General features: G+C 39.7%; 1 pseudogene; it reads right to left on the reverse strand.

The window, feature by feature from the left end:
• The window catches only part of LOC149191316 (protein STAY-GREEN, chloroplastic-like), a 90,978-nt pseudogene extending 82,801 nt beyond the window's left edge, over positions 1 to 8,177 (reverse strand).
• Between the last annotated feature and the right edge of the window lie 9,560 nt (positions 8,178 to 17,737).

The following is a 17,737-nucleotide window of genomic DNA, read 5'->3' on the forward strand; positions in this document are numbered from 1 at the left end:
GTCGCAGGCACAAAACTGGGTGAAAAAGACTACAGTCACTCCTTTGTAGGCATCATGCATTCGACTAGAGGGTTTTAGACAAAATCACGCAGTTTTGTGCCAATGTATGGGAGATCAGGGTACTGAAAAAAGAGGTTTAATTCAAGGTTTGGGCAGCTGGAAGGGTGGTTTAGACCTTGGGGGTCCTATAACACCTAATAGGGAAGTCATTAAGAGTTTTGGTTTGTCGATTCCACTTACTTAATGTGACCTAGGAGGTTGAATCATATCATAGTAACTCTTCGTCACATGTTTACCTCAGTAGGCTGGTAACTTAGCTAAATGTGGGAGAAGGGTGTTACAACTTGACTTGTTTTTTAATAGAGCTAGTTTACCTTGGGCTTGTAATAAACCTAATTTCATAAGGAACTCCACAATGATGATTCCTATGTTGAAATAAAATGGCGGGTAGTTCTAAAATAAAGATTGAGAAATTTAATGGAGCAAAAATTTTGTGCTATGGAATCTCAAGATGGAGAACATTCTTATGGACAAAGAATAATGCCTCATTGTGGATATCTCTACTATACCTGTCGGTATTTTGATAGAAGACTAAATTAATTTGGATAAGAAGGAAACCAATACAATATGGCTATGTCTTTCAAATTCAATATTATTGAATGTTTTGGGAAAAACTACAACCAAGGTATTATGAAATAAGATAAGGATTTTGAATAATCTAAGTCCTTGGTAAACATTTATTTCCTTCAAAAGAAGTTTTAATCCATAAATATGAATAATTTTTATTCTATGAAAACATATGTAAATGCCTTTAGAATTGTGGTAAGTCAATCATCATCTGTCAATATTAAAAGTTTTGATGAGGATGAGCACATTAATTTACTGTGTTCTTTGCCATGTTCATGAGATAGTATGATTCTAGCTATTCGAAGTAATGCAACCAGATTAAAATTGGATGATGTGGTTTCATCCTTTCTATCAAAAGAAATGAGGCGGAAAACCATGGATAGTTAAAGCACAAATGCTTTGTCTGTAAGAGATATTCTCTAGAATGAAACAAAAATAAGTGATGGCAGGGTATATCTAAATCTCCAAGCAAATCCTTAAGGAAACGCTGAAAATGTGGGAAATTTTTCCATTACAAGAAGTATTATAGATCTAAAAGTGTTGATAAAGGGATGAAGTCTAATGATGTTCCTTCCACAAAAGAGAGGACCTCTTCAAAGGAAGTAGGGGATGCATACTTTCTCTTCAAGCACACATGTAAATCATGATCTATGACTAATTGACTTGTGTTCTTATTTCCTTATGATTCTCAGGAAGAGAGGTTTCATGAATATGAAAAGTATAGTGGAGGTGACATTTTCCTAAGAGATGACACAACAACTAGAATCGTGAAACAATAAAATGCTTAAGGATAGAAAATTAGAACACTCCCTAGGCTTTTGCATATTCTAAAGCTAGTTAGAAACTTTATATCTATAAGTAAGAAGCATGTGTACATATTATGTTTAAACAGGAAATGGTTGAGAAGCAATGGTGTTAATGAGGGGAGATCAGAATGGAGCTCTATGCAAGTTGGTGGAAAGCACTATCAGTGATGGGTGTAATAGTTTTATTGTTCCTAATGGTGGAGATGAAGAAGACAAAACCCCTAATATCTACAAAGAAATGGAAATTCTATGGTATAAAAGATTGGAACATATTGGAGAAGAGGGCCTTTCAACATTACATGGTAAAGGTATGTTTTCTTTCCACACATTAGATTTCGAATTTCGTCAAAATTTCACATATGATAATCATGATCAGATAATATTCTTATAAGGTACTACAAGAGCAAAGGGAATCTTATGGTTGGTGACCAATGATGTGTTTGGACTTGTGTTTGTTCTATCACTAGATAAATATGCATACTATGTTTCATTGGTAGATGATTTATCAAGGAACACAAATTTATTTCCTCCAAAACAAATCCAATGTCTTTGGTAAAATTAAAAAATTTAAGGCTCTTATGGAGAAGTAAACAGGGAATAATTCAAAGGTGTTGAGGATAAATAATGATGAAGAGTTTTATGAGAATGAACTTGAGGAACTTTGTAGGAATATAATCACAAGGTAGAAAATAGCTCAATACACATCTCAATGGAATGGGATTAGGGTGAATAAGGCAATGATGGAAAATAAAAGGATCATGCTCAATGGCATTATGTTACAATAGAAATTTTGGGTAGATATAGTCGATACTACATGTTACCCCATTAATCAATCACTCGCATTATTGTTGTTTGGAAAAACTCCACATGAGGCATAAACTTGTAAAAAACCCTTTCTTGAACATCTCAAAATTTTTGGTTGTGTTGCTTATGTACAAGTTCCAAAGGAAAGCATGTGCAAGTTGGGTAATAAACCTATAAAATGAATCCTTATTAATTGTAAAGATGGTATAAAATGTTATACAATTTAGAACCTAGTAACTAAGAAGACTATTCAATATCAAGATGTTGTATTTACAAAGGTTAAAGATGTTCTCAAACAGGAAGACCTATTAAGGGAAAATTAATCAAAGATATTAGGATTTGAGTTAAAAGATGAAGAATATGACTCAACAAAAGAACATGAATAAGAAGAAGAAGAAGAACCTTTTGCTCAAATATTGAGAAGATTGCTTTGGAAAAGAAGATAACTATAAACGTTACTCCATCCAATTTTTGTATAGTTTTGCTTTATCTCTTACTAATGATGATCCCATAATTGTTAGGGATGCAAAGGACTATAACGATATTAAACTCTAGAAGGATGTCATAGTTGAGGAAATGGTCCTTGTTTCTGGCAATTGATTGGTTATTGCAAACCTTTGAGAATGTCAATCAGACATAAGCTCTAATACCATGTACAAAATTTGCAAACTTTCATTATTGTCATCCTTATGATATTAATTAAATTGATAATTTGTTGAATTTAATGTAATACCAAAATTTCAAATCATAGCATCAATCACACAATCACTAAAAATATAAATAACTTAAGCCTAAAATAATTACACTCAAACCAACTTTTCATTCCTTATTCGAAGTTGACAAGGAAAAAGAAAACCTTCATAAAATATTAAAATAACAATTGCACAATTATAAAAATCATGTGAAATTGACCTATACTACCTATATGGAAACCTTGACCTACACCCAAAAAAAAAAAAAAAAATAACAATTATACAACAAGTGCAATTGATATACGGATCTACCATATAGATCCATGCTATTGTAAATATTTACCATACAATTGCTTTTTCAACTTGTTAAAAACCTACAAATCAATCCTCTTCAAATATTTCAATGTGAAATACATCTCTCTTATCTTATTTATGCATTTCTAAAATCCTAAACTAAAAAATATTAGTTAAATTTTAAAATATATAATTAAAATTAAAAATATTTAAATTACTAGTACATTAAATACACTTTATTAAATTTGAATAAAACACGAAATATTTAGTTTACTATAAATCAATTAGAATCAAATTAGTGACCACTTTTTCAAAACATGGATTATAGCGGAACACACCATAAAATGTTGAGCACCACACTAAGAAGTGGGTTGAAGTAAACCGCTTGCCATTTATATGAGATGCAAAGTGATGGGTAATAATTATTGAGAGGAGTTATGGATAAAGTCATCCGACCACTGGGAGTTCATGCATGATGCTGGGAGTTCATGCATCTTTTACGTTATGTTGTAGTTTAAGGAGGTTATAATTTTGTTTAGAAAATAATTAGTGCTAGATTTTTTTGAATTTTTTTTATTAAATTTTAATGAGAATTTTTTTGTTCAAATGAAATTGTGGTTTCTATAGATAATGTCTATTTTTTATTATGTTTTAAATTTTTAACTATATATTTCATATCTATTTTATCATATTAATTTTATTTCATTTAATTCATATTTTATAATTTATTGTAATTTTATAATTAATTAATAATGCAAAAACATTTACCATAGTTTAAGTTTATCGATGAAATTGTGTTTTTTTTTTATATTTTATAAAAAAAAAATATTTCATGAAAATATATAAAAGGTTAATAATTAAGATTTATGATATTCATTGAAAAGTATTTTTGATGAAATAAATAAAAATCTACATTAATAATAAATTATAAAATAATACTAAAATCGTTATTAACTAAACCATTATGTTATGTAATAACTTTATTAACTAAACTATTATGTTAAGTAACAACTTTAACCCTTCTGCTTTAATCTTGAATTTGATCCTATGCTTTTGATGTAAATACTTTGATTATCATTTGCTATGCTTTTGATGTAGATACTTTGATTATTACACGAAATATTTTCTATTAAAATATCTTAAATCAACATGTCAAAGGACTAAACAATATGATCTCATGAGTTTAAAACACATATTAATTAAATATAATGAAAATGGTAGTATTATAGTTCCATGTACACATACTTAAATATATACCCATCATCCAGAATTTCGTACATTATCAAATTGCTGCTGGTACATTATCCCATGATACGTGGAAGAAGAAGAGAAATCGAGATAGTAAAACGTAAATGGCTGATTCACTGACCTTGCATGCCTCACCCAAAGAACCCCAGCATTCCACACGTTTGAATTCTTTGACATTGGAATGAAAATATTTTTTTCAGAACGAAAAAGCTGAAATATATTATATTGAGGCAATATAAGAAAGCAGATAATTACAATCAGATAGAGACCTTCAAAAGCTTATGAAAGCATATAGGAGGGCATAACAAGACACCCTGTGCATCAGGGGAAAACAAAACAAAAAACTGACACATATGAAACCGGAATACCAAGATACACTTGATCAAAAAAGCCCAAAGCTGTAAAACAGATTGCCAAAAGTATTAACAGCATACATGTACAGGAATACATATCAAAAGGAACAAAAAGGACAGCACACCTGCAACTTGAGGGCATCAAAAACCCAGAAAGGAGAAATCCTGAATGGGGAAGGATTCCCCCTCAGAAAAACCTTTACGGACTAAATACCTGTTTGAGTAAGCAACCCTTCCTTAGATAGGCAGTTAGCTTGCTAATTCTTTGACCTATAGATGTGTTGAATGGAACACCCATCCACTTTATCCCACAAAAACATGATTCTGTTCATCCAGCCCAAAATATGAGGCCATGTTATACAACATTTACCCAAGACGTGATCAATCACTAATTTAGAGTCCCCATAGATTGAAACCAGGTGAATGTCAAAAAAAATACAGAAAGAAAGAAGCCCTGCTAAAGCCATTGCCTCTACCATGCTATTTGATCCCTTACCTCCATTCCAAGAAATGAGATAATGGAGGTCCTCATCCATAACAATATGAACCCCACAACCACAGGAATTTAGCTGAGCGGCACCATCAAAAAAAGCCCTGGGATTCCCTGAGGACACCACTTCCTGCCCGATCCGGTTGACTTTTAACCTTTTATGATTTCTTGCTGGAAGGGATTCATAAAGGGAGACAACATTTTGAAAAATAGTCATAAAAGGCTCTCTCCTGTCTCTAAAAATTATATCGTTTCTCCACTTCCAGACATACCACAGTGCTATGACGATTATGGATCTCCACGATTCACGCTGCCCACTCCACCAAAAGAAAGCATCCTGCGTAGAAGCATGAGACACGTCGGGGAAGCCAAGTAATGCTACCAAATCATACCACAGCAAACGCGTTTTCTGACATTGGAAAAACATATGGAAATTGCTTTCCTCTGCCGCTCCACACAACATACATAAACCCGAACCATGCCACTTTCTCTTTATCGGATTCTCCCAAGACATATTTTTATTGTAGAACAACAGCCACGCAAAGTAGACAAGTTTGGGAGGACATCCGGATTTCCAAAAATAGGTAGGAAACAAAGGGCCGGCGGGAGCACTTTTTAGCGCAATCAGGTGAGAATATATGTCTTTTACACAAACCTGTGATTTTGTATTTGGAACTTGCCAGACCAGAACATCAGTAGGTTGCGAGCGAAATAAACCACTACTTCGCAGGCCGTCCCTAATAGAGGTCCACTGTCACAAAAGAAAAACATTCATCCCCAAACTGTTAGCGTCAATCCACATTGGGACGTAACCCTGCCATGAAGCAATGAGTTTATCCCAGGTGAAGAAACCCTTCCTATGGAAGAAACTTAGAAGATTTTCCATAATAGAAATTTTCTCACGCCCGCTTATAAAAGAATCGACTCTAATGATTATCTTGGTTCCGGATTGGAAGCTCCATATTAAGTTCTTCAGAAAATAGTGTTCGATCTTTCGAAAACTCAACCAAATAGCCGACCCTTGCTTGGATCCGATTCTCCCTAATCTGTACCAATGAGCCATCTCTTTGCCACCCATGTATTTCATTTTAATTGTGCTGCTCCAGGGACCCTCACCATAGATCCCCCTCCATAACGATTTACACAGGAGCGCATTCCCGAAAGATCTCAGGTCCAACAGAGCCCATCCACCAGAAGACTTCGGCATGGAAACCTTTTCCATTTTTACGAGATGAAATTTACTCTGCTGATATTTACCACCCCAAATAAAGTTTGCAGTGATCTTATTCATCTTCTGGAGGACACTCGCAGGGAGAAAGAATAAATGAGCCCAATAGACAGCAAGTTGAGATAGAACTGCCTGCGCCAATATAATCCTACCTGCCAGAGATAGGCATCTATATTCCCATGCAGATATTCTTTTGTAGTATCTGTCAATTATCCATAGCCAGTCTGCTTTTGAATATCCCTTTGCCTTTAGCTAGAAACCTAAATATTTAAATCCATCCTTTATGGATTTCATATCAATCCCAAACAACCGAGAGACCCATTCAGTCGTATCCATGTTGACATCATTATCGAAAAGGATAGACTTTGACTTGTTGATATGAAGACCAGTAGCATCTTGGAACCTTTTCAAAATGATATAGAGGTGAGACCAGGTACCTCTGCACAGCATTGCGAAGATGAGAACATCATCAACAAAAAGGTTATGCGAAATGGAGATATTCCTGCAAATCTTTAGAGGTTTGCATCTATTACCCCTGACTGCTTCGTTAATGTGAAGGCTTAAAGAGTTCATAGACTAAATAAACAAGAGAGGAGATAGGGGACAGCCTTGACGAAGGCTACCCAAACCAGCACGCTCTCTAGCTATGGGTACTTCTTAAATAGAGCCCAATCTCCATGTATCAACGCCTCCATTACCTGTGAATTCATGAATTTGTTCATTAACCCCAACAGAATGCAAAAATTTAATAAAATTGACTGGAAATACTCCTCCAAACCCTTGTAAAGGAACAAAGGAATGAGGGAAAATCAAAGGCGTACCACCAGCAGTTCCTTGTGGAAGATGTAAAATCTAGTCTGGCAATGGTGTCCAGGAGGCAATGCCCTCGGCTTATATGATAGTGAATGTGCAGAGACATTTTTCCCTGACATTTCTTCCACTGAGCAAGAACTTCATCTCTCTGTAACCTGTTTTACCATCCCTGCAATTATGCAAACATATAAAGAATTCACGGGCTTCAAAATTCTGAGCCATACCAATCCTATTTTCAAAAGATTCAGCGAAACAGAACACAGGCCGACCTGATCTTTATTGATTGTTTGAGAAATAGCCAGAGTTATCTTGGCCGTGATGTTGCTGTGTGTGATCGTATAAATCCTCAAAAAATGCCCGGATGATTCTGTTCGTGTGTTCCAAGAAACAGAACCCTGAGCTTCGATGCCTGGAAGATTGCAGGCCTAAACAATCTCGCCTCCTACAAAACAATGCCAAGATTTAGTCCTCATAATCAATGAGTTAACAGATCAAAATGGAAAAATATTTGACGCAGTGGAACGCTATGATTACCACACGAGTACTAGATCGGGGGAAGATGCTATTAATTTGATGTTTGTTATTGAACTGTAATTGATGCACAACCAGAGCAGTCCAAGGGCTCCCGCTGCGGAGAAAACTAGAGGAAAGCTTCGCCTTCGATTTCCTTTTGAGTTGGGATTGTGGATTCTTTGGTGCAGACGAAATCTGTACACCAAATTGGGGAAAAGAGTAGCACTGCTGTGTTTTTCTTGCAAAGGTTCTTGCTACCGCCTTCCCAAGGGTTTCTAATTTAATTCCAAAAGTTGTTGCAACCGCCATGGCTGCAGTTTTTATCTCTTCAGCTCCTCAAGCCGTAGCTTTTAAGTTAGCGCTGTACTGTGGACGCCAGTAGAATAAAGGCGGTAGATCACTTTCGTATTCGTGCCTGCTCTTACCTGTGTGCTGTGTTGTAGAATGTAAGTGTATGAAGTCCAATCTGGATCTCAATCAAGAAAATTTTGACGATCTCAATTAAGAAAATTCCTTTCGGATTCTACAGATAATCTACTCAGATTGTCTCATTTCTTTGTTAGCGACATTTTATAATCTACTCATATTTGTCTCATATGTGTTGATAGTTTTGTTGATCCTTGTAGCTCCGAATCACTCCAATCAATTAGTATCACAGGAAGAATAGGAATTACACAGCAACTTTGATCAAATCACTTTCACTTGTCACATTTTGCGTTGAGGGTTCTCGTTTCAAAATGTTTCATACTGGAACTGAGAACTTCTCAACATGAACACTATAGCAATATAGCATCAAAGTACATAGTGAATAACAAAGCTCCAACCTCTGATCACACTACAATCTCCACAATCTCTCCAAGACACTACACCAACCCACACTTCAACACTTCACTCACTACATGAATATGTGGCTAAAATAAGCTTCAACTCACTGCTGCTACAACTGCAATCTGCTTCAGAAATTATGCACTAGAGAACACATGCAGCTTGCAGGCTCTTCTCCACACACACACTCACAACATCACTAAACTATCAATCATCTCATAATGAGCTTCCTCCAATATGTAGATGGACTCATGTGCTCAACTCAATAATTACTCAGAACTACTGGGCATCACAACTCTGTTCATATGCTTGATTAGATTCAAATTCAGCTCATTGACTCAATCAACCACTAACTTTGTTATCCTTCTTGATATTTCCAACTTTAATCAACTTCTCGAGGCCCCACAAACTTTTCCAACCATAAACCGAAACGTTTCGATCAAGGATGTCACCACAACATAAAAATTAGCTCAACAACATTGATCCAGGTGGATATTGGTGGCCACCCACCTATTCCACTTGGAACCTCCCCATTGTTTCTTTCATTTTTTCAGTTTCGTTAATTGTAGCACAGTTTACTATTTTTGGTAGTTTTTCAGGTCCTAAACTTTCAGAGCCGTTTTGAGGCACTAAATGACGTTTTTTTTGGCAAAAATCATCCAACAACAACTCATGTAATTGTGGTGACAGTTGTAGTCCTCGGAGAGATCTTTCCAACGAGATATCATACGCATCAAATGAAGATAATATGACCAAGTTACGACCTTGGGAAGTTGGCTGCCCAACTAACCCCAACGGGGCCCATAAACTCTTGGTGTTACATCTCCTCGGGTTAGGGTTTTGGTTGTTTAGGGTTTTATATTATTGTTCAATAATAAAAAGGCCCTTGAGCCTCATTGTAACTCAGGTCATAGGCATGTAGCTACCACATCTCTTCTCAGAGATAAGCTACCATCGCCCGGGCTATCTTATTTTCATTATGTTTGTAAGCATAGTTAAGTATTTTTCTATTAATGAAATGAATTTTTTTTCTGCTGCATCTCTATGTTTATGAGTGTATCTGTAAGTTGTTGCGTTCCTGTTTAATTTCGGATCAGTGGTATCATAGTGGTCTGCTCTTTCTCTGTTTTTCTTTACATGTCCCCAACGAGGTCAGGGTATAGGGAGTTAGGGCTCGATCTGGTTGAACCATTGCAGGATTAGCCTTGCAAAACCCAAAAACCTCCATGGTAAAAGAAAAGAAAGACGAGGGGGCAGGAGATCCTTTCAAAATGTTGCTCAAAGAAGCCCTCGAGCAACAGAGGGACGCGATGATGGATAACTTTGCCCAGATCCTTCGATGGCTACCCACAGGCAATGCATCTTCATCCAGCAGCGACTCTAGAGGCGTCGCTCCTTTTAAGGTACAAGTTAAATTCAATATTCCCATATTCAAAGGCCTCATAGATGCAGACGCCATAGATAAATGGTTAAACCTATTGGAAGGATATTTTTCAGTTCATGACTTTTCCAATCGAGAAAAGACTACGTTTGCGCTTCTCAAAGCTGCTCCACACGTCAAGGACTAGTGGGAAATCTATTGTGAACAAAAGGACGAGAGTGAATCCTCACTATTTTCAACTACACCCACTTGGAATTCTTTCCGAGACGCCATAAGCGAACAGTATTACCCTGTCGGGAGATATGAAGATAAATACATAAAGTGGACCACACTACGGCAAGGAAGGGACCAAGATGTGTCGGAGTTCACAAATACTTTCCATACCCTTCGCACGAAGCTGGGTATCAAGGATACTGAGTGGAATTTGGTGCTCAAGTACCGTGGTTGTCTACACAAGTACATCCAGGATGAGATGGAGTTCCTAGACATTTCCTCGCTCGGCACAGCGTATCGGTACGTTGTAAAGATTGAGCAGAAGTTTAAACAGAAGAAGCGGCACTTTGGATCTGCGAATCCAAAGCAAGGAAAAGGCACCCCCAAACCACAGAACAAGGGACCAAGACAAGGCGGGGCTACCCAAGACAACCCATCAAAGCCGCAAGTAAAGAACAACACCACGAAGATGAAGAAGGATACGGGAAAATGGTGTGAGTTCCATAAGAGCTCCACTCACAATACAAGTGAGTGTCGGGCCAAGCAGTCACTGGTGGTCGAGATGAAGGCTTTCGAATCAGATGCAGGTTCCGACTTTGAATCAGAACCCGATAAGGGGACTGACAAAGGGAAGCAGATCATTGATGTGGAGCCCAGTGCCATTGTGGCCACCACAAAGATCCAGAAAATTGAGCCTGAAGATCCAAAGGAGGGGGAACACCTCTTCCACTCACAGATGTGGGTGAATGGTTCTCCACTGCAGTTCATTGTCGACAGCAGGAGCCAAAAGAACCTCATTTCAACAGAAGTCGTGAAGCGGTTGGGCCTAAAGACTACAACACATCCACAGTCGTACACCATCGAGTGGCTTCACCAAGGACGAGATCTTCACGTCAGCTAGCAATGTCATCTTCCATATAGCATCAAGCCCTTGATGGATGAGGTATTGTGTGACGTTTCTCCTCTTGAAGTTTCTAATGTATTATTAGGACAACCATACTTGTGGAAGCGACATGTTGTATATGAGTCTAAACTTGGCTCTGTGTTTATTACTTTGGCTAATAAGTTTTACAGGACACCGAAGGTAGCCTTGCCTACCATCATCTCTTTGATCACTACAAAGAAATGAAGTAAGATCATTTCCCAGACCAGGAAATTCATTTTCCTTATGATTCTCCCCAAGGCAAGAAGAAGGTTGTGGCCACGGCTTCTAGGCGGGGCTCCTCTGCACAACAACAACAGATGGACAAGGTCGTGGAGGAGTACAAGGACATTTTCGCCTCACCCATAGGGGTACCTCTGCACTGTTAGGTCTAACACTCCATCGATCGGACCCTGGGCGAGCGACTGCCCAATGGACCGATTTATCAACTCTCCATTGTAGAGAATGATGAGAGCAAGAGGCAGATTCAGGAACTACTGCAGAAACGGAGCATTAGGCCAAGCTCATCACCCTCTGGGAGCCCGATTGTATTGGTACAGAAAAAGGATGGGACCTAGAGGCTCTATATTGACTATCGGGTGTTGAACAAGATCACTGTCTGGAATAGGTACACAATCCCGTGGATTGATGACCTTCTGGACCAGCTCAAGGGGGCCAAATATTCTAGCAAGATTGACTTGAAATCAGGTTATCACCATGTGCCTATCGAACCCTCCAATGTGTGGAAGACTGTGTTTAAATCCAAGGAGGGCCTTTTTGAATGGTTGGTTGTGTCATTCGGATTAACAAATTCCCCTGCAACGTTCATGATACTGATGGACGACATCTTGTGGCCCTTCACCAATGCATTCATGGTGGTGTATTTATATGACATCTTGATCTTTAGCTAGAGTTGGAAAGATCACCTCCACCATATTCAACAGGTCCTTCAAACCCTTCGACAACACAAGTTGTGTGCTAACTTAGAGAAATGTACATTTGGCTTGACCTAGGTTCAATATCTGGGGTACATCATTGATAATCAGGGTGTATATCTGGACACATCCAAGATAAAATTCATTCGGGTTTGGCCAGCCCCAATCACTTTGATAGAGCTCTGCAGCTTTTTGGGTCTTGCCAATTTCTACCGTAGGTTCGTGTTGGGGTTCTCTCATATCACTTGGCCTTTAAGTCAAGTCACCAAGGGCGGAGCGAAAGCCAAGTTCTTTTGGTCAGAAACCCAGTAGAGGGTGTTCTCCAAGTTGAAGGATCGCCTCTGTTCTGCACCAATGCTCACATTACCAGACCTACAACAACCATTTGACATTGAGACATATGCCTTTGACTATGCTATTGGTGCGATTCTTACTCAACATGGGCATCTAGTGGCTTACAACAGTGAGACACTTTCAGACACAATCCGAAAGTACCCCAAATGTATTCCATTATGCAGGTCTGTTGTCAATGGAAGAATTACATTCTAGGGAAGGAAACGGTCATCCACATAGACCACTGGCCTCTACAGTTCATACAGACACAAGGGAAGTTGTAGAATAATCGTCATCAGAAATGGTACACCTATCTGCAACAGTTCCATTTGAACATTAAATATAAGAAGGGAAGCACCAATAATGTCACTAAATGCCTCAGCCGACCACTGGTCATGGCGCTAATCACTGTGCTTGACTCCTGTGGGCACAAGACATCGGGGTGGCCGCATCTTTGCAAGAGCGATCTAGAATTCGGCAACATATACTAGACACTCCATGAAGGAAAGAAAGTTCCAAATTTTCACCTTTAGGATGCACTGTTATGCCACTTGGGACACATATGTGTTCCTTCAAGTGAGCGTGCCAAGATGATTTGGGAGGCACACTACAGTCGATTCGTTGGACATTTCAGAGTAGAGAAAACCATGGTGGTATTGCAGAAGTATTTTTATTGGTTGAAACTTCATTAGGATGTTGGGAAGTACATCAGATCCTGCACCGCTTGCGCCATTTCCAAACCAACCATCAAGAAGCCAGGCATGTATACTCCTCTACCTACTCCTAGTCGGCCTTTGGAATCTGTCTCCATGGATTATATGTCGGGCCTTGATTCTACTAAGCACGAAAATGATTGCATTTTTGTGGTCATCAACAGATTCTCTAAGATGGCCATCATGGCGGCCTGCAAGAAGAGTATCACAACAGAGGCCACTACTAAGCTCTTCTTTAAGCCAGTGTGGGTACACTTTGGGATCCACTATCCATTAGCTCAGATTGAGACAACATATTCCTGAGTGAATTTTGGTCAAGTCTCTAGTCGACGCTAGATACAAAACTCACTAAGTCCACGACTTTCCATCCCCAAATTGGTAGCCAAACAGAGGTTGTCAACAGGATGATCGTACACATTCTACACATGTACAGCTCGAAGCATCCACGCACATGGGATGAAATTTTCCCCTATGTCCAACACATCTACAACAGATCTCTCCACAGCTCAACAGGCCACAACCCCTTGCAGTTAGGTCTGGGATTTCAACCATTATGCCCCATTGATGTGGCCATACCATTTACAGCCACTCAGGTAGATTCGGCTCACATGCAGTCCAAAGTTGAAAGGGTTAACAACTTCATTCAGTGCATTCAACACAACTTCCAACAGGTCCATGCTATATTGGACAGATCCAATGCTAAGTACAAGCAGCGCTATGATCAACATCGAGTGCCGCACAAATTCTAGGTGGGTGACAAATTTTGGCTACATTTGTAGAAGGAGTGCCTTGTTGGACCCCAACGCAAGCTCCACCCACTCCCATATGGTCCATATGCCATCACCAAGAACATCAGGGACAATGCCTTTGAGCTCAGCATCCCACCATTCCTTGGTCTACCCCCAGTGTTCATTGTAGATCGCCTTCGGCCATACATTCCACCATTGTTGGACACATCTGACATTGCAGAAAAACTCACACCAACAGAGCTCAACCCAGACTGCATGGAACAAGCCACAACTGATCAGATCATGGACACATAGATTAAGAACACTCGACAACAACGAATACAACTATATCGAGTTGTCAAAGCAGTCCAACTCCTTCACCAAGGCAAATGGATCACCAGGGACCAAGTTCAACAAAAGTTTCCTCATCTCATGGAGGAACTCAATGCAATGGGGACCATTTCTTCCTAAGGGGGGAGGACTAATCCAGGTGGATATTGGTGGCCACCCACCTATTCCACTTGGACCCTCACCATTATTTCTTTCAGTTTTTCAGTTTCCTTAATTGTAGCACATTTTATTATTTTTGGCAGTTTTTCGGTCCTAAACTTTCGAAGCCGTTTTGAGGCCCTACACAACATTTTTGGGAAAAATTCGTCTAGTGATTGTGCGAGAGTATGCATTGGTCATTGTAGTCCTCGGAGAGATCTTTCCAATGACGTATCATATGCGTCAAACGGAGATAATATAACCAGGTTACGACCCCAAGAAGTTGGTTGCCTAACGGGGCCCATAAACTCTTGGTGTTACATCTCCTCGAGCTAGCGTTTTGGTTGTTTAGGGTTTTCTCTTATTGTTCAATAATAAAAAGGCCCTTGAGCCTCATTGTAACTCAGTTAGGGTCATGTAGCCGCCACATCTCTTCTCATAGACAAGCTACCATCGCCCAAGCTATCTTATTTCCATTCTATTTGTAAGCATAGTTCAGTATTTTTCTATTAATGAAATGAAGTGTTTTTCTGTTGCATCTCTATGTTTATGAGTATATTTGTAAGTTGTTTCATTCCTATTTAAGTTCGAATCAGTGATATCAGAGTGGTCTACTCTTTCTCTGTTTTTCCTTGCATGTCCCCAACGAGGTCAGGGTATAAGGAGTCAGGGCTCGATCTGGTTGAACCATTGCAGGATCAACCTCGCAAAACCCAACAACCTCCCATGGCAATAGAAAAGAAAGACGAGGGGGTAGGAGATCCTTTCAAAATGTTGCTCAAAGAAGCCCTTGAGTGACAAAATGATGGATATCTTTGCCCATATCCTTCGACGACTACCCACAGGTGATGCATCTTCATCTAGCAACCACTCTAGAGCCGCCGCTCCTTTTAAGGTACAAGTTAACTTCAATATTCCCATATTCGAAGGCCTCATAGATGCAGACACTGTAGATAAATGGTTAAATCTATTGGAAGGATATTTTTCAGTTCATGACTTTTCCAATCAGGAAAAGATTACGTTTGCACTTCTCAAATCTGCTCCACACGTCAAGAATTGGTGGGAAACCTACTATGAACAGAAGGATGAGAGTGAACCCTCGCTGTTTCTAGCTACACCCACTTGGCATTCTTTCTGAGACGCCATCAAAGAAAATTCTTACCCTATCGGGAGATATGAAGATAAATACATAAAGTGGACCATGCTACGACAGGGAAGGGACCAAGATGTGTCGGAGTTCACAAATAATTTCCATACCCTTCGCACGAGGCTGGGTATCAAGGATACTGAACAGCATTTGGTGCTCAAGTACCACGACTGTCTACACAAGTACATCTAGGATGAGATGGAGTTCCTATACATTTCCTCGCTCGGCACAGCGTATCGGTACACTGAAAATATTGAGTAGAAGTTTAAACAGAAGAAGCGAGACTTTGGATATGTGAATCCAAAGCAAGGAAAAGGTGCCCCCAAACCACAAAACAAGGGACCAAGACAAGGCAGGGCTACCCAAGACAACCCGCCAAAGTCGCAAGTAAATAACAACACCACGAAGATGAAGAAGGATACAGGAAAATGGTGTGAGTTCCATAAGAGCTCCACCCAAAATACAAGTGAGTGTCGGGTCAAGCAGTCACTGGTGGCTGAGATGAAGGCTTCCGAATTAGATGCAGGTTCCGACTCTGAATCAGAACCCGATAAGGGGACTGACAAAGGGAAGTAGATCATTGATGCGGAGCCTAGTGCCACCGTGGCCACCACAAAGATCCAGAAAATTGAGCCTGAAGATCCAGAGGAGGGGGAACACCTCTTCCACTCATAGATGTGGGTGAAGGGTTCTCTGTTGCAGTTCGACAATGGGAGCCAAAAGAACTTAATTTCAGTAGAAGTCATGAAGCGGTTGGGCCTAAAGACTACAACACATCCACAACCATACACCATCAGGTGGCTTCACCAAGAATGAGATCTTTACATCAGCCAGCAGTTTCTCCTTCCCTATAGCATCAAGCCCTTCACGGATGAGGTATTGTGTGACGTTTCTCCTCTTGAAGTTTCTGATGTATTGTTAGGACAACCATACTTGTGGAAGAGACAAGTTGTATATGAGTTTAGACCTTGCTTTGTGATTATTACTTTGGCTAATAAGTTTTACAGGATACCAGAGGTAGCCCTGCGTACCGCCATCTCTTTGATCATTGCAAAGAAATGCAATAAGATCAGTTCCTAGACCAAGAGATTTTTTTTCCTTATGATTTTCCCCCAAGGCAAGAAGAAGGTTGTGGCCATGGCTTCTAGGTAGGGCTCCTCTACACAGCAACAACAGTTGGACAAGGTTGTGGAGGAGTACATGGAGATTTTCACCTCACCCACAGGGGTACCTCTACACTATCAGGTCAAGCACTCCTTCGATCTGACCCCAGGTACACCGCTGCCCAATGGATTGATCTATCGATGCTTTGTTCTGGAGAATGATGAGATCAAGAGGCAGACTCAGGAACTACTGCAAAAAGGGCACATCAGGCCAAGCTCATGACCCTGTGGGAGCTCGATTGTATTGGTACAGAAAAAGGATGGGACCTAGAGGCTCTATATTGACTATTGGGTGCTGAACAAGATCACTGTCTAGAATAGGTACCCAATCCCGCGGATTGATGACCTTATGGACCAGCTCAAGGGGGCCAAATATTTCAGCAAGATTAACTTGAAATCAGGTTATCACCAAGTTCCTATCAAACCTTCTGATGTGCGGAAGGATGCCTTCAAATCCAAGGAGGGCCTTTTTGAATGGTTAGTCAGGTCCATTTGGATTGACGAATGCCCCTACAACCTTCATGATACTGATGGACGACATCTTGCAACCCTTCACCAATGCATTCATGGTGGTGTATTTAGATGACATCTTGATCTTCAGCTAGAGTTGGGAAGAGCACCTCCACCATATTCAACAAGTCCTTCAAACCCTTTGACAACACAAGTTGTGTGATAACTTGGAGAAATGTACCTTTGGCCTGACTCAGGTTCAATATCTGAGGTACATCATTGATGATCAGGGTGTACATGTGGACCCATCCAAAATACAAGTCATTCGGGACTGGCCAGCCCCAACCACTCTGACAGAGATCCATAACTTTTTGGGTCTTGCCAATTTCTACTCTAGGTTCGTGTTGGGGTTCTCTCATATCACTTGGCCTTTAAGTCAAGTAAAAAAAGGGCGGAGCGAAAGCAAAGTTCTTTTGGTCAAAAACCTAGCAGCGGGCGTTCTCCGAGTTGAAGGATCGCCTTTGTTCTACACCAATTCTCACATTACCAGACCTGTAACAACCATTTGAG

This window comes from Pinus tabuliformis, chromosome 2_2 (assembly GCF_031772625.1).
Source record: "Pinus tabuliformis cultivar Carrire ecotype Pingquan chromosome 2_2, CPIR1, whole genome shotgun sequence".
Classification (NCBI taxonomy): domain Eukaryota; kingdom Viridiplantae; phylum Streptophyta; class Pinopsida; order Pinales; family Pinaceae; genus Pinus; species Pinus tabuliformis.